Source organism: Ascaphus truei, chromosome 15 (genome assembly GCF_040206685.1).
Source record: "Ascaphus truei isolate aAscTru1 chromosome 15, aAscTru1.hap1, whole genome shotgun sequence".
Taxonomy (NCBI): Eukaryota; Metazoa; Chordata; class Amphibia; order Anura; family Ascaphidae; genus Ascaphus; species Ascaphus truei.
The window spans coordinates 10,082,423-10,101,986 of NC_134497.1; positions in this window are offsets into that span (position 1 = coordinate 10,082,423).

Below are 19,564 nucleotides of genomic sequence, written 5' to 3' on the forward strand. Positions count from 1 at the left end.
GCCACCCTAGTTATTAACCCCCCCCCCCCCGTTGTACACCCCACTGGCAACATAGGAGTTAATCTTTGAATGTGTATGGTCATAGACATGGTGACTCCAGGGCCTATGTGATCACTGCAGTCACTGACACCCACGTCAAGAACAGGAAAGGAAATCCTGGTGTCAAGCTGTGAACAAAATGGCGGCTTTACAATAGTTGGGTAGTCCACTCCCAACTTGCCCCATCTGGATCCAACCTGTGACATTTGTACCGCTCTGTATACACGTTCACATCTAAGAACGCTCACGTGGCTTCGTTGAATGGTATCACCGATCGATCAACACTTCTGCAGGACAAAGGCGGCTATTCGTTGCACGCTGAGCGTCGCACTGCGATTTCTACCAGCATTTCCAAAGCAACGTTTATATACGGTATTCACGCTTATCATTTTTTCGGCATCAATGTCCAAGTTCTAACACACTAAACACATCATTCACTTTTACCCTACCACTTGTGCATACATCCTTAACAGGACCCGTAGCACTTAACTAGTGTCTGAGGTGTGACAATGCTGCCTTATATAGGGGCTTTTCCCATGTCTGCCACACACACAATAAGTTATGGTGAGTATACAAAAGTGACAAAAACCCTGCACCGTACAGTATACAGCAAATAAAAACACCACTTATGAGCACATTTATGTCTGATAGGTCAGCAACCCTGCCCATTTGATATCTCTTGGCAAACAATGCTTCCACTGCAACCAGGGATTCTGGGTAATGGCATGCAAATGAGCACACAGTGTGTCAATAGCTGCCTATTTTTCTATTCCTCATTGACTTAAATGCTTAATTACGCCCGAAAACAGCCTGATCAGGCACTTTAGCAGATATAGACTATAAGCCCTACATGTCTTTATTAAATATACTGTTTTTCCAACACCACTGCCAATGAGTTATAGATTGACTGTAACAATTCTTCTATTCCCGAAAGTGTCTTCTAGCTATCATTAGATTTTACTTACTTCTCCTATAGCCATAATAAAAAAAAATGTATTTGATCTTTAAATTGCTGGTGAAATAACTTCAAAGCTGGAGTTTGAAGTTATGGGAAAACATCAAATTCTTTTGCTCATGCAACTTTAGAAGAATCTTTTTTTTGGGGAGGGGGGGGTGATTTTATTAAGGTTCTGAGTGGGACAGAGATTAACTCTGCAGGTTTTATTGCTGTCTTCTGTGGATTGATGTTTTATGTTTTTAGATGACGGGGGAGAGAGATCGTGTGTTTGAGAAATATAAGTCACTAGTGCATTCCATTTCAATGAATTAACTGCTCTGCTCCCTGGAGACAAAAATGGGACATTTTAGCAAAATGTTTCAAAGGGTTTCCTGCCTGTGTGTGATACATGCGCAACATGAACACTTCAAGTTACAGTTTCATGTAAAGTAAACTGACAGGAGTAGCGGAGAAGGAGCTGGTTCAATTCCCGGTGTTGGCTCCTTGTGACCTTGAGCAAGTCACTTTATCTCCCTGTGCCTCAGGCACCAAAAGCATAGATTGTAAGCTCCACGGGGCATTGGGGGACTGTAAAAAAAATCCTTCGTGCTGCTATTCTGTCATTGTAAAGCCCTTTGAGTCCCACCAATCCCATCTTTTATTTTTGCAAACTTTTTTAAAAAAAATTTTAAACTTGCTTCGAGCCCTGATACTCACCGCTAAAGTTACTGTCACTGATACTCACCGGTAAAGTTATACCAGTGTTGCTGTTGGTCTTTTTAATGGCCGACAAATAGGGGAGCTGCAAATGACAACATTGCATTACAAAAATAACAAGCGGGAGTGCTGGAAAACGTGAAAAATCCTATGTTTTTTCTTAAATAAATAAATCAGTCCTGTATTACAGGGGTGCGCAAAGTTGACCCTGCTCCCCCCGCCTGCTCTCCCTGCTCCCCTCGCCTGCTCACCCTGCTCCCCCCGCCTGCTCTCCCTGCTCCCCCCTCGGCTCACATCTTTTGTGCTTTCCACTTTCGGGGGTACGTATCGCGGGAAGCAGTGGGTCCCCGGATCTGAGATTAACATTGTTTTCGCTCCGGAGACTTCGTGCTTACTGATGAAGGAGCCCTGAGATGGCTCAGACGTTGGATACATTTGGATATGGATTAAATACCTGTATAATGGATTTAGTCTACCTGTGTAGGGATGTGTCTCCTTCTCTGGTCATTTGATTTTGGTGAAGTATCTTTTTTATACTATCTATGACGCGTGCACTTTCCAATTGTGAGCTAATTGTTTTGTATATATGGTGTGCTTTGTCACCCCCTTTTTTTAAATATTTAAATCCCTTTATCCCTGCTCTGAAGAGCTCACAATCTAATTGGTGGGGAGAACGTACAAAGACAGTAGGAGGGCATTCAGGTAAGTGCGTCTGCAGGGGGCCAAGCTTTATGAATCAGGCGTATAGTATTAGTCACGGTGCTACTCATATGCTTCTTTAAGCAAGTGTGTCTTAAGGTGGGTCTTGAAGGTGGATAGAGAGAGTGCTAGTCGGGTATTGAGGGGAAGGGCATTCCAGAGGCGTGGGGCAGTCAGTGAGCAAGGTTTAAGGCGGGAGAGGGCTTTAGATACAAAGGGGGTAGAGAGAAGATATGCTTGAGCTGAACGCAAGAGCCGGGATGGTGTATAGCGAGAAATTAGGGCTGAGATGTAAGGAGGGGCAGAAGAGTGTAAAGCTTTAAAAGTGAAGAGGAGAATTGAGTGTGTGATATGGGATTTGATAGGAAGCCAGGAGAGGGATTTCAGCAGGGGAGACGCTGAGACAGATTTAGGAAAGAGTAGAGTGATTCTGGCAGCAGCGTTTAGGATAGATTGTAGGGGCGACAGGTGAGAGGCAGGAAGGCCGGACAGCAGGAGGTTACACTAATCGAGACGTCCTATCTATCTATCATAGATTAAACCACACCTTTAATATCACCATGGCAAACACCACATTTGTTGGGTTTTAGGAGGCAACTACATCATCCGTGAATATAAGCCCTCCCAATGCAAAAAGACATCCTAACGTCTCCCACTGAAATCAGCCTCTCCGAACTAGCCAACAGCCGGCCAGACAATGCCCAGAGAAATAATGCCCACAATCTCACTTCTGGTTTCATGCTTCCACTGTAAACATTTCCTGCCAGCCATAAACACCAATGCAACGGAACAATTTATAGCCCGAGAAGGGAAAACGATAAAGGGCTTAGTGTTAATATAAACAGACTGAATACTGAATACTTCGCACAGATATTTCCTGGGGGGGGGGGGGGGGAGGAGAGGCCTAAACAGTCGTTTGTACTATTCCCTGGCTCTAAGGGCAGTTAATGTTTGCAGAAGACGGATAATGTTTTGTTATGTAATTTTTCCAAGCCGGGGGAAATCGAGTTGTCCTTTTTAAAGAGCAATATACAGCAAAGTCATTGTGTAACAGACTGAATGAGCAAAATACTGGGGGTGGGGGGGGGGGGAGGAAAAAGATATATAACCAGCACTTTCATAAATGTGCAGTTTGTCACTTTGGTAACACAGGCTGTGTGTTATAAATCCACTTCCTTTGTATACCCTTATGAGTGCCTTTGTATTGACAGAAGCCATTTGTTCATTTACGATGTGATAATAAAAACCTTCAGTTCTAGTGGATGTTTTGCTTAAGCCCCTCTTGACTTCGGGGGCGACAAATGTTTTTGTGCTACTACCGGTATGAAAGATTAGGACTTGTCCTGCCGTGCTGTAATGACATATATATATTTTTTTGCCAGCATGCTTTGTGGTGGAATGCTTAACACTATAGGCATGGCCAACTCCAGTCCTCAAGTTCCGCCAACAGGCCAGGTTTTCAGGATATCCCTGCTTCAGCACAGGTGGCTCAATCAGTAGCTCAGTTGTTGACTGGCCAACTCCAGTCCTGAAGGGCCACCAACAGGTCCATTTTTTTTAAAGGATATCCCCGCTTCAGCACAGGTGAATTATTCAAAGACTGGGCCACTGATTGAGCCACCTGTGCTGAAGCAGGGACATCCTGAAAACCTGTCCTGTTGGTGGCTCTTGAGGAGTGGCGTTGGCCACCCCTGCTAGAGGCCAAAAAAATAGTCAATTGAAGGTGTTATTTTTAGATAGCACACTCTCATTGTACGGTTTATTATTAACATCATCATTTATTTACGAAGCGGTCAAATACAGTACAAAGTCTATAATTTAATAGGACATTCAAAACAGGACGGGATCGCTGAGCAGTTGTAGTAATAAGTAGTTTCAAAGTTTATTTATTTATAAAATGTTTTACCAGGAAGTAATACAGTGAGAGGTACTTCTCGTTTTCACGTATGTCCTGGGCACACTACAAAGAAAAAAAAACACAAAGGGAGCCCAGAGCTACATCCAATATGACAAAAATACACAGTGAAATACATATATATCTATATCTCTTGAAAAAAGGGTCATTTAGTTTAACCCTTTGGCCAAAGCATTTTAAGCCTGCGAGCCTCTTCAAGGCATGACCAGATATTGCAGGTCCTAACACTAACTGATTAAAAAGCTCGCCCCTCCCCACTTTCCAAATGTATAGGTCTTTTCATGCAGCTGCTTGTGACAGATCCAATGCAGATCATTCTTCCTGTAATTATACCGGTAAATAAGAATTTTAATCAGTTAGTGTTAGGACCTGCAATATCTGGTCATGCCTTGAAGTGGCTCGCAGGCTTATAATGCTTTGGCCAAAGGGTTAAACTAAAATACCCCTTTTTTCAATATATATTTATATATATCTTGAAAAAAAGGGTAATTTATATGTATATTATATGTATTTCACTGTGTATTTATGTTATATTGGATGTAGCTATGGGCTCCCTTTGTTTGTTTGTTTTTTTTGTACTCTTAATTTTGCTGTCTGATGCACAGGTAGATAAAGCAATTAAATAAAATTGCCCCAATGACTGAATGTCGGGGAATTGCTTGTGGACTCTGACGCGAGCTTCTCTGGCAGCAAATTGGTTAATCTGTTTCTTTGTTTTTTTTGGGGGGGGGGGGTTTAAACAGACCCATCTGACCAGCTTTGTCATAATTATATCAGTAAAAGGCATGTTTACTTCTCTGCGAGGTGATAATTGCTACCATTTTCTCAGAGTCATTAGGTGGGGGCATTTTACCATTAGCATAATCATTTATTACCAAACAGTAAGGAGATGTTTGCCTGAAGGATAAAATAGTTTGTTCATGGGGAAACAATTTACAGAATAGTCGTCACATTCCTTCCCCCTTTTATCTTCTCTGCCTGACTACTAGAAATCTGTCTTATAAACAGCAGAACATGAATTCCGGCTTTTCCGCTTCTCTCTGTAACTGATTCACACGTTCTATAAACATCTGTAGGGATACCCTTTTTCTTGTTTGCATGCTCGCTCTTATAGCTGATGCACTTATGTGTTTATAAGTTGCTGCATTCCTATCTGGGCTCAATAATTCACTCGGTGGCAATGTCACTGTCTTTGCAGTGGGTGAAACTCCACTGTCCGCTCTTCTTGACACCTACAGCAAGTGAGTTTATCGCCGCATAATTAGATTGTGAGCTTTTGGGGGCAGGCAGGTGTGCATGCAATAAAATTGTCCTGACGACATTCAACACTATATGAACTTGGTTCGATTCCCAGTGTCAGCTCCTTGTGACCTTGGGCAAGTCACCGTATCTCCCTGTGCCTCAAGCACCACAAACATCGATTGTAAGCTCCATGGGGCAGGGACTGTGTGCCTGCAAAATTTCTCTGTAAAGCGCTACATAAAACTAGCAGCGCTATACAAAGAACATGCTATTATTACTATTATTATTATTACAATGCATCTGATCTTCCTTAACTAAAAAATGTGCAACACTGATATAGGAAAATAATATCAGATCATTTATTTTACATTGTTTATTAAATCTGTGCCGCAAAATACAATTTTGTATAAATACCACTCACCCTTTTACATCTTGATCTTATATTTCCGGAGACAGACCTTTGTAGGTGGTGCTGGTGTCTGTTCGGCTAGCAGGGATAATAATAGCACGTTCTTGTATAGCGCTGCTAGTTTTACGCAGCCCTGTACAGAGACATTTTGCAGGCACAGGTCCCTGCCCCGTGGAGCTTACAATCTATATTTTTGGTGCCTGATATTACAGGGAGATAAAGTGACTTGCCCAAGGTCACAAGGAGCCGACACCGGGAATTGAACCAGGTTCCCCTGCTTCAAACTCAGTACCAGGCAGTGTCTTTACTCACTGAGCCACGTAATGGCGAAGTTTCAAAACTCCTGCGGGCCAATAGGAAGCTGTGACATCATCCGGTGCGGCTTCGTATTGGCCCACGTGACGCGGGAGATCTTTGCGGAGATACCGGCGCCCCCTCAGAGGTCTCTGTCTCGGGAAGCAGGGGGTTCCCGGGAGCTGAAGGAGCTGAAATGAAAGGGGTTCAGCTCAGGAGCGCCCCCCCCCCTGCTTCAATCTTATGTAAAAAACAATAAGAGAATACAAAACGGCTTGGATTGATCCTTTAAATCCTTTGCAAACATTCCTCCCCACTTTTATAGAAAGCAGGCGCGCAATAAGGTTTTTAGTACGTATGATGTGAAGTATATGCAAAGGCTGTTACTGAAATACAAAGGCTTATCAATTGGGTGCCATCTCTCTGACAAAATAAAGCTGGTGGCTTATTCTCAGATGTGGGACTAATTCATTGTCTGTCCTTCACATATCGAGCTCGGCTGTTCGCTTGTGCAGGTAGGCAGTTATTGTGGTTTCCCTAATTATAGGAAACGAGAAACTCGATCACAGCGGCTAGGAGCGGCTCTGCAGAACGAAGTTACGTTTTATCGTACTCTATGGGCAGAGAACCAGATTTGACTACACAAGATGATAATTAGCAGGCAGGGGGCAGAGAATATTTATCAAAGTGCAAAAACTTGGTGTGTAAAGAGGTGCAAAGCAGCCCCAGTTTTATAAAAAGATATAAAAATCCAATTGGAAGCGATGGTGTTTTTTTTTTTCTATTTAACTCTTCCATTGCCAGTGAGACCTGCAACACCTAAGAATACCCCAGGTGTTCTTGTCCAGGAGACTTATACACATTTGATCCAAGACTTGTGATGTTTATGTGTATATACGTGTGTGTCAATGATACCTACAGCAAACCGTGCTTCCACTGCAGCAAAGAATTCTGGGTAATGACATGCAAATAGCAACTCACATGGGGTAGAAACTTAGAGGTCCGTTAAAGGGTTTATCGTGACATTACACCCATTTAACTTGTCGATAATCTAACTCTCTGTGTGATACAAGCAACGCCCTCACACTGCCCCCTGCCGGTTCCGCTCCAGTGTGCTTTGCACATGTGACTGATATGGACATAAGAGCGGTCAGTAGTAAAGGCTGTGGATGAGGTGGCGCTGAGCGAGAGGAGCCTTTGAGGGCAGCGGGCATGACGCGTGTGAGTCCCATCTGCACAAGCCTTCAGACTCGATCAAGAGTGACCCGGGGGCCGGTCAGAGTGCTGTTGAGAGCGAGCCGAGAGTTGCCAGTGTGAAAGCAATACGTTGTGGTGAGAGGCCAAGCGGATCCACACCGGTAAACTGCACGGAGCATCGAACGCGGTCAGAGGGGACTAGGGTTGCCAGGTGTCCAGTATTGAACCGGACTGTCCGGTATGTGGGCACTTTGGCCAGTAAATAATTAGAGGTAATACTGGACATGTATCTGTATACCAGTATTACCTCTCTGGACATAGTGAGCTGACTGGCTTGGGGGGGGCCACAGGATTTCCCCGAGCAGGGAGAGAGCAGGGCTGTTGCTAGGGGGCTGGGCAGCTCCCTCCATCTTCATTGGATGCATTACCCAGCAGCAGCCAATCAGGAGGTGTCAGGAGCATATGGGTGGGACCAAGGAGAGGAGGAAACAGCATGGAGAGGTGAGAGGGGTGTGTGTGTCTTGAGAGAGCGTCTCACCTTTCACGATTGTGTCCAGTATGTTTGGAGAAGACTCCTGGCAACCTTAGCCATACAAAAAAAAAAATATATATATATATATATATAGGGAACCATGTTAAAAATGGTTATTGAGGCAAAAAGTGACACTGTGTGCTCATTTGCATGTCATTTCCCAGAATCCCTTGCTGCAGTGGAAGTGCTGTGTGCTGGGTGATAATGGGGAAAGGCGGGGTTGCAGACCTGCCTAAGACATGCAGATGAGCATACAGCTATATTTGTGTGTGCTATAATATGAGCATACAGCTATATTGGCGCGTTTCGTCACCAATCGGCGACTTTCTCAAAGATCAGCCCTTTGAGAAAGTCGCCGATTGGTGACAAAACGCGTCAGGGATACTGAGGAGCGCGATTACGTCACGAAGACGCTGCGCACGCGCACGAGGCCATACCAAGCGCGGGAAGAATACAGCGGCCATTCGGAGTGGAGAGCTGAATTTGAGCAGCATACAGACGGTGTAACGGCGTCCTTATCCGGTTGGCGGTGATCTTGATCAGCTATCTGGAAGTGATTTCGCCCAGCGGTACCGGATGGTGGTGATATAATTCACAAACTGCCTTTTAAAACTTTTTATCCTGTGAGTGTGATTCCACCCCCCCCCCCTCCATCCCTTCCCTAATTTTATAATAAATTACGCAGTGTTATGCTATGGGGCGTGCGCTCTCTCTCTTTTTCTGTTTGTTGATATCCGTGGAGGTGGTTTATCCCTTGTGAGAGCAGCAGAAGATCCTGTGCACATATCCTATACCTCCTATTATGGACTGATTATTGAAGGACTGGTTGGATTTATATTATAACTTTATACATATTTTTTTAGCACTTTTTGCACACTTTTTATTTTTTATTTTTCACTCACATTAATGTAATATTCCATGGTGTTGTTTGAAGTATATTTGTTTAATATGCTTAGTATCTAACAGTTCTATTGCACATGTTTATCTTGATTTTTAAACACATTTAGGAATCTTACACATTTACTATATATAAGATATTAGCACTACAGTTCATTAATATACATAGCAATTTAGTATTATTTTTGGCGCCACAATTTTTGTTTTTATATCTTATACTATATTAGTGAAAGCACTGTATGCCTGCCTGCCTGCCTGCCTGCCTGCCTGGATGTCCGGTGTCCCTAGGGAAATCTCATTGGTCCCTTGGGCCGCCCCCACACACCTCTCATTGGCCTGATGCGGAGTGACGGGCCAAGGGACACACAGGGACACAAACACACACACACAGGGACACACACAGGGACACACACAGGGACACACACAGGGACACACACAGGGACACACACACAGGGACACACACACAGGGACACACACACACACACAGGGACACACACACACACACAGAGTAGGGGGGGGTTGTACATTAGCAGCATGTATAACCCGTGGGGTGGGGCTCACATACCCGCCGGTCCCGGAGCCTCCGCCTCTTCCTCCCCGAACATCAGCCTCCACACCCGCGCGCACCACCTCCTCTCCCTGTGTCTCCCTGTTTCCCGCGCTTTCAGCCCCCCCCCCGGCGCCGCTACAGTCAGCGGGGGAGCGAGTGCCTGGGACACAGCGGGGGAGCGGCCACAACACGCTGCCTCCCGCCTCAGATCCACGTGGGAGCTTCCGGACGGGTGAGTGAGCGGCCTTCACCTCCCCTCACCCCCCTTCACCTCCCTTTACCCACCCCTCACCCCCCTTCACCTCCCCTCACCCACCCCTCACCCCCCTTCACCTCCCCTCCACCCCCTCCCCCCCCGGCGCCGCTACAGTAAGCGGGGGAGCTAGCGCCCGGGACACAGCGGGGGAGCGGCCACAACAAGCTGCCTCCCGCCTCAGATCCACGTGGGAGCTGCCGGACGGCTGAGGAAGCTGCCGGACGGGTGAGTGAGCGGCCGGACGGATGAGGGAGCGGCCTTCACCTCCCCACACCCCCCTTCACCTCCCCTCACCCACCCCTCACCTCCCTCCACCCCCCTTCACCTCCCCTCCACCCCCCCTTCACCCCCCTCCACCTCCCCTTCACCTCCCCTCCACACCCCCCCTTCACCTCTCCACCCCACCCCTTCACCTCCCCTCCACCCCCCCCTTCACCTCCCCTCCCCCTCCCCTTCACCTCCCCTCCACCCCCCCTTCACCTCCCTTCACCTCCCCTCCACCCCCCCTTCACCTCCCCTCCACCCCCCACCTCCTTCACCTCCCCTCCACCTCCCCCCCTTCGCACCACCTCCCCCCACTTCCCACCACCTCTCCCCCATTCCCACCACCTCCCCCCTTCCCACCACCTCCCCCCCTTCCCACCACCTCCCTCCCCCTTCCCACCACCTCCCTCCCACCCCCCCTTCCAACCACCTCCCCCCCACCCACCCCCTTCCCACCACCTCCCCCCCTCCTCCCCACCACCTCCCCCCTCCTCCCCCCTTCCCACCACCTCCCCCCCCTTCCCACCACCTCCCCGCCCCTTCCCACCACCCCCCCCTTCCCACCACCTCCCCCCCTTCCCCCCTCCTCCCCACCACCTTCCCCCCTCCTCCCCCCCTTTCCCCCTCCTCCCTCCCTCCTCCCCCCCCTCCTCCCCCCCTTCCCCCCTCCCTTCCCCCGTCCTCCCCTTCCCACCACCTCCCCCCTCAACCCCCCCTTCCCACCACCTCCCCCCTCCACCCCCCCTTCCCTTCACCTCCCCTCCACCCCCCCCTTCACCTCCCCTCCCCCCTCCCCTTCACCTCCCCTCCACCTCCCCTCCACCCCCCCTTCACCTCCACTCCACCCCCCTTCACCTCCCCTCCACCTCCCACCTTTGCACCACCTCCACCCACTTCCCACCACCTCTCCCCCCTTCCCACCACCTCCCCCCCCTTCCCACCACCTCCCCCCCTTCCCACCACCTCCCCCCCACACCCCCCCTTCCCACCACCTCCCCCCCACCCACCCCCTTCCCACCACCTCCCCCCCTCCTCCCCACAACCTCCCCCCTTCCCACCACCTCCCCCCCCCTTCCCACCACCTCCCCCCCACACCCCCCTTCCCACCACCCCCCTTCCCACCACCTCCCCCCCACCCACCCCCTTCCCACCACCTCCCCCCCTTCCCCCCCTCCTCCCCACAACCTCCCCCCTCCTCCCCCTTCCCACCACCTCCCCCCCTTCCCCCCTCCTCCCCACCACCTTCCCCCCTTCCCCCTCCTCCCCACCACCTTCCCCCCTCCTCCCCCCCTTCCCCCCTCCTCCCCCCCTCCTCCCCCCTTCCCCCCTCCTCCCCCCCTCCCCACCACCTCCCCCCTTCCCACCACCTCCCCCCTCCACCCACCCTTCCCACCACCTCCACATGTAGACATACACACACACGTATACACTCACACACGTATACACACACGTATACACACACACGTATACATACACATAATGTATACACACACACACATGTATACACACACACGTGTATACACGCACACACACGTGTATACACACACACGTGTATACACACACACGTGTATACACACGTGTATACACACACATGTATACACACACACACACACGTGTATACACACACGTGTATACACACACATGTGTATACACACACGTGTATACACACACAAACATGTTGTATACACACAATATATACATACACAAATGTATACATACACACATGTATACATACACACACATGTATACACACACACATGTATACACACACACGTACACATATATACACACACACACACACACACACATACAATGTATACACACAAACATGTATACACACACACACTATCCCCAGCACACCCGTATCCCATGCCCCCCCAGCACACTGGCATTCTCGGCTCCCCGCCATTCCCAGCCTCCATCAACACCATCAGCACCCACACATCGCCACCTTTGCACCTCCCCCATCGGCACGCCCACATCCGCACCCCCACATCAGCACCAAACCCTCCCAAATCAGCACCCCGATACAATCACCATCAGTACAGCCACAGCAGCACTACCACCGCACATGGGCCGCGTGGACCACTCCCCACCCAAATGCCACACCCACACCACAAACATCCCGGGCAACGCCGGGGCTCTCAGCTAGTATATATATATATACAGTGGTTGAAAAATCACCAAAAAATCTACTCGCCACACAAAAAAATCTACTCACCACCTAGTACCAAACGTGTGCTGCTTGGGCCAATATTTACTCGCCCGGGGGTTAAATCCACTCGCCCGGGGCGAGCCAGAAAATAGCCGTGTTAGTCCAGTTCAGATAGTGCAGAATAAATGAGTTCTTCAGTATTCGGTGATACATTTTTAATTGGACTAACAATTTATATCATAGGACAAGCTTTCGAGAGTTATCCTCTCTTCTTCAGATCAAGCAATAATGGGTCATAGAAATGTCTGAAACACATCAAGAGATACATCTGATAATGTGTCATTAAGTATATGTAATAAGCTATTCCATGGTTTTAGTGATTAAGTGAATGTAGGGTAGGTTTATCTGACCAAATGTGGCTATGACTGTGTAAGTATGGGTGTACAATAATGTGTCTACGTATTATACCAATAATTACCAAGGAGACAGAAGTTGTGAACCAAACTTCTATTCCCACACAGTTACGAACAATAAATTCAGAAATAATTAACAGGGAAAATAACGTCAGAACTACAGTATGTACAAGAAATTATTTCCTCCTCTCACACCGCGGTTACAGCAAAGCCCGGGCTACTGAAGTGCATGGCAAGCAAACCTATTCAAAAGACAGCTATGAATAGGGTTAAAGGTGAGTTAATCAACATATGAATGTCCAGGGACATATTGAAAAGACAAAGAGAAACTGTGCCTCTCTGTCCTCACACTCACACCTGAAAAATGAGCCTTTCCCAACTTCAGATGCATACAGTGAAATCTGATCGCATAAATAAACATAGCAACCTTGGCTGACTAATCTTTCCTAACCCCTTATCATCAACACTGGTTCCCCAACCCCCCCTGCCCCCCCTGCCCTGTTCCCTTGTCAGTTACGGGAATACACCAGTCAGTGTGGACTTCTGGGAAGGAATTCCTGTGAATTAAATGGTTTTATGAGCTCTTTCAGTACTAGTGACCACTACAAGATGCTCACGTGGTCTGTAGGGGAATTATGCCCCAGCCTGTTCTTTCGCAGTACACAGATGTCATTAAAGAAGCTAAATCAGGGCTCTTTTGTAGCAAAACTGGTGCGGAGGAAGGCATTTTCCTCTTGTGCTTCTTTGCAACAATGTATTAATATACTTGCTCCACGTTTTGCAATTTGGGGATAGGAGGAGCTGCCCGGGCTAATTATTTTTTTAGAAATGGTTTACCTACTGATGAGTAACATATACTGTGCACTCTGCTAGAAAATATTTGTTTCCACAGTTACACACAGTGTCGTTACCCAGAATCCCTGGCTGCAAGTGGAAGCTAAGGCTGGGGCCATGGTACCGCAGACTGTGCGAGCGAACAGACTGCCTTAAGGCAATGTTCGCGTCCATGCGGCGGGAGGGGGCGCGTGTCGCGCAAAGAAATCAGTAGAAACTGATTTCTTGGCGCGACAGGCCGGTCAGGTGAGCTGTTCGCCCAATGAGGGCGAACCAGCTCCGTGAAGCCATAGGTACACCCCCAGAGCACGCCCCCAGAGCACGCCCCGTCGACCATGCCCAGGGAAAGCACCCGCTTTCTCACAGCCTCCGAGCGGGGGCGAAGGCGCCATGGCTCGGGCCCTAGAGATACTTGTATTTATAAAAATGTGTTACCAGGAAGTAATACAGTGAGAGTTACCTCTCGATTTCAAGTATGTCCCGGGCACAGAGTTATAACAATACATGGTTACATTAAATGAACAGAGGTTATACATGGAATTCACAGGCATCTCATGGACAGATAGAGATAATATGATCATGGCCGTATGCAACAGTTACAGACCAGGTTAAAATTGCGTTAGAATAGACAGGACAGGCCTGCAATTTGTTAATGGGTTTCAGCTCCGGAGACCCCCTAAATGTAATACAAAAAAAAAATGTTTCAAAAAATTGCGCAGTGCTACATATTTTGCTGCTTTAAGTCACTAACGCGGCTCTGTGGATCTACCGCATACAGCGCGCTAATGACGCATTCTGTGACCTGACCGATCTGCTTATTCTTGAGTTTTGCAGCCTGATGTTATTGTGGTGTTTTCTACGTGTGTGTGTGTGTGTGTGTGTGTTTGTGTATCTTCTGAATTTCCTTTCTTATTGTCTGATTTTGCTGCACTTATTGTATTATTATAATTCCCCGTACTATATACTTTGTGCAGCGCTGAGTACACTTTTGGCGCTATATAAATAAAGACATACAATACAATACAACTTGCATTCAATGTTAATCCAGTTCTGTTTCTCTCAACAACAATAACAAAAAGATTGCAATAGAAAGTAAAGTCAACCCTAAAAAGTTCTTTAAGTACCTTAATAACAAAAAAATGAGAAAAGAAAATATAGGACCCTTTCAGTGTGAGATGGGCAGGCAGATTATTGGAGATAAGGAAAAAGCAGAGGTATTAAACAAATTCTTTGCCTCTGTGTTTACCAGGGAAGAATCAAGTTCAATAGTAGTGCCGCAGGAGGAAGCCACAACCTCCATATTAATGAACAATTGGTTAACTGAGGAAGAAGTTCATAAGCGACTTGAAAAAATTAAAGTAAATAAGGCACCTGGCCCTGATGGCATACATCCAAGAGTTCTCAAGGAGTTAAGCTCAGTAATAGCAAAACCATTATATTTAATATTCAAGGACTCCATTTCCACAGGCTCAGTACCACAAAATTGGAGTAAAGCAGATGTGGTGCCTATATTTAAAAAGGGAGCTAGATCACACCCGGGGAATTACAGACCTGTAAGCCTGACTTCAATAGTAGGGAAACTACTTGAAGGTTTAATACGGGATAATATTCAGGAATACCTAATGGAAAACAAAATTATTAGTAATAGTCAGCATGGATTTATGAAGGATAGATCTTGCCAAACTAACCTTATTTGTTTCTTTGAGGAGGTAAGTAGGAATTTAGACCAGGGTAATGCAGTTGATGTGGTCTACTTAGATTTTGCAAAGGCTTTTGATACGGTTTCACACAAGAGGTGGTGTACAAAATAAAGAAAATTGGACTCAGTAATAATATATGCACCTGGATTGAAAACTGGTTAAAGGACAGATAACAGAGGGTTGTCATAAATGGAACTTTTTCAGGTTGGGCTAAAGTCGTGAGTGGAGTACCTCAAGGATCGGTACTGGGACCCCTGCTTTTTAACTTGTTTATTAATGACCTTGAGGTTGGGATCGAGAGCAAAGTCTCCATCTTTGCTGATGATACTAAATTGTGTAAGGTAACAGAATCAGAGCAGGATGTAATTTCTGTTCAGAAGGACTTGGAGAGACTGGAAACATGGGCAGGTAAATGGCAAATGAGGTTTAATACAGATAAATATAAGGTAATGCATTTGGGATGCAAGAATAAAAAGGCGACTTACAACATTAAATGGAGATATATTGGGGGAATTCTTAGATGGAGAAGGATTTAGGAGTGCTTGTAGACAGCAGGCTTAGCAATAGTGCCCAATGTCATGCAGTAGCTGCAAAGGCAAACAAGATCTTATCTTGCATCAAACGGGCAATGGATGGAAAGGAATGTAAACATAATTATGCCCCTTTACAAAGCATTAGTAAGACCACGCTTTGAATATGGAGTACAATTTTGGGCACCAATCCTAAGAAAATACATTATGGAACTAGAGAGAGTGCAGAGAAGAGCCACCAAATTAATAAAGGGGGTGGGCATTCTAACTTATGAGGAGAGGCTAGATAATTTGGATTTATTTACATTAGAAAAGAGGCGTCTAGGAGGGGATATGATAACTATATACAAATATATTCAGGGACAATACAAGGAGCTTTCAAAAGAACTATTCATCCCACGGGCAGTACAAAGGACTCTGGCCATCCCTTAAGGTTGGAGGAAAGGAAATTTTACCAGCAACAAAGGAAAGGGTTCTTTACAGTAAGGGCAGTTAAAATGTGGAATTCATTACCCATGGAGACTGTGATGGCAGATACAATAGATTTGTTCAAAAAAAGGTTGGACATCTTTTTAGATGGGAAAGGTATACAGGGATATACCAAATAAGTATACATGGGAAGGATGTTGATCCAGGGATTAATCCGATTGCCAATTCTTGGAGTCAGGAAGGAATTCATTTTACCCCTTAATGGGGTTTTTTGTTTGCCTTCCTCTGGATCAATAAGTAAGTATAGATATAGGATAAAGTATCTGTTGTCTAAATTTAGCATAGGTTGAACTTGATGGACGTACGTCTTTTTTCAACCTCATCTACTATGTAACTATGTAACTATGTAACTATGTAAGTAACAGGATTGTAGAAACTAAACTGTGCAGATTTGAGCAGGGTTTGCCACTCAATGGGTTATTTATAATACTGGACAAGAAGCAAAAAAAAGTGACAACAGTGTGAGTCCTCATTTGCATGTCATTACCCAGAATCCCTGACTGCAGTTGAAGCACTGTATGCTAAGAGATTGCAGAGGTTGCAGTACCGCACAATTTTTATTTATTTTTTTCTGTTTTTTAACCGCATCTGGACTTTTGAGTCCGTCCGAACTGATCCATATTTCTGTGACCTCCAGGGATCTTCACAAATAAGTTAAAAAAAATAAAATGTCATTTTTGTTGTTGTCATTTCTGAAAAACATAACCACCAGTCTTGCCAATAAAATGCCACTACGTCGTCTCCCGGTGATGTCACGGCTCTCTACTGGGCGCCAGAGTGAACCGTGACCCCATTTTGTGCCCCCCCACGAATCAAGGACTTGGAGAGACTGGAAACATGGACAGGTAAATGGCAGATGAGGTTTAATACAGATAAATGTAAGGTTATATGCATTTAGGATGCAAGAGTAAACAGGCGACTTGCAAATTAAATGGGGATAAATTGGGGGAATCCTTGATGGAGAAGGATTTAGGAGTGCTTGTAGTCAGCAGGCTTAGGAATAGTGCCCAATGTCATGCAGTAGCTGCAAAGGCAAACAAGATCTTATCTTGCATTAAACAGGCAAAGGATGGAAGGGAAGTAAACATAATTATGCCCCTTTACAAAGCATTAGTAAGACCACACCTTGAATATGGAGTACAATTTTGGGCACCAATCCTAAGAAAAGACATTATAGAACTAGAGAGAGTGCAGAGAAGATCCACCAAATTAATTAAGGGGATGGACATTCTAACTTATGAGGAGAGGCTAGCTAAATTAGATTTATTTACATTAGAAAAGAGGCGTCTAACAAATATATTCGGGGACAGTATAAGGAGCTTTCAGAAGAACTATTCATCCCAAGGGCAGTACAAAGGACTCAGGGTCATCCCTTAAGGTTGGAGGAAAGGAGATTTCCCCAGCAACAAAGGAAAGGGTTCTTTACAGTAAGGGCAGTTACAATGTGGGATTCATTACCCACAGAGACTGTGATGGCAGATACAATAAATTTGTTAAAAAAAAACTTTTTTAGAAAGGAAAGGTATACAAGGATATACCTAATAAGTAAACATGGGAAGGATGTTGATCCAGGGAGTAATCTGATTGCCAATACTTGGAGTCAATTGGGTGATGACACTGGGGTTTTTAGTTTGCCTTCCTCTGGATCAATAAGTATAGATATAGGATAAAGTATCTGTTGTCTAAACTTGATGGACGTACATCTTTTTTCAACCTCATCTACTATGTAACTATGTAACTATGTAACTATGTAACTATGTAACTTGGGGCAGCAAGTTTAAAATAAAAATAAAATAAGAATAAAACGGTGAGCAGCGCAGACGGCTTCCTAAAGAAGCAGTAAGAAAGGGTCGGTGAAACATATTACATACATTTGATAATAGTTATCCCACTTTGCTTCCAAATGTCAAGATCCCATTATACTGCAGCTCCGCATACATCACATAACAAAGGTTCCAAGTCTGAATCTTGATCGTTATCATTATCTGTATGACGCCAACATATGCCGAAGTGCAGTACAATGGGGGGGAGGGAGGACAATAATATTGTATGACAAGAGAGTGCTTATATGTGAAGACAAACTGAGACCGTAGGGAGGAGGCCCTGCCCCCCTTACCCAAGGAGCTTATCACAGATGGTCAATAAAAATTTAATTTTTAAAGGAGCACCCCATTAATTTCAGCTCCGGGGACCCCGTTTCCTGACATACAGACCTCCGAAGGAGTATCTCTGCAAAGTTTAAAGCTCCCCGGTCACATGGGCCAAGAGGAAGCGGAACCTGATGACGTCACAGCCTCCTATTGGCCCGCAAGGAGCTTTGAAACTCCGCCAGTACGTGAACCCTGGCAGCCGAGCTTAGCGGCCTCCGGCACCCCCTACGTAGGTAATTATCTCCGGAAGCAGGGGGTCCTCGGAGCTGAAATTAATGGGGTTCTGCTCCGGAGACCCCCTGCTTCAATCCCATATTTCAAATGTGCATTTCATGAATCTAAATGCAGGATATTGGCAGTAGGACTCTGTTCCTGGTGCTACAGCTAATGCAGGGGTGCTCAACTCTAGTCATAAAGCCCCCCCCCCCCCAACAGGTCAGATAAGTATCTCCGGAAGCAGGGGATCCCAGAGCTGAATTAAATGGGTTTATCTCCGGAGACCCCCTGCTTCAATCCTATGTTTAAAAAAATCCCTCGCTTCGATTGTCGCTTTAAAGGGAGAACAGGATATGGATAACCAAGAACCAATGGTCTTTTTGTAGCGGGAGGAACGAAATACATTACAAAAATGCCAGGAAAATGAACTCTCTACTCTGCTTTAATGAATGCGATTTCTCTTTTGTTTTGACAGAACTGGACAAGCTGCTGAAAGGATCGTTTACATAATCCTCAATCATTCAAACACCATTCTCCCGAGTGCTACAAAATGTCTCCCAGGACCCAGCCATAGTATGTACAGGGCTTATTGCAAGCGTTTAACCTGAATAATGTGGGACACTGCGGGCACAAAGCATTCTGGGTATGTCATGCCCCTCAGTGTGTGTGTGTGTGTGTGTGTGTGTGTGTGTGTGTGTGTGTGTGTGTGTGTATATATATATGTGTATATATATATATGTATATACAGTGTTCGACAATTGTATACATTTACTCGCCCGGGGCGGGTGGATTTAACCCCCGGGCGAGTAACTATTGGCCCAAGCAGCACACGTGTTTTTTTTTTAAATTCCCCCGTTCGCGCTGAAATTTCCCTGCTCGCGCTGAAAAAAAAACAAAAAAAAAACTCCCCTACCTGACTCCTGATTGGCGCGCGCTCCAGGCTTTGTGGGCGCGGCCAGGCTCTATATGAGCCCGCCCCCAACGAGCGGCCATTCTGCCTGGAGCTCTGTTGGAGGGTAAGTACTCTCCATGCTGCGGCCCCTCTGCTCCTTCCCTGCGATCACCCTGGTCCCAATGTGACAACGTGATTGGTGAAAAATCTGGCGCTAATTAAATACTAGTGATCACT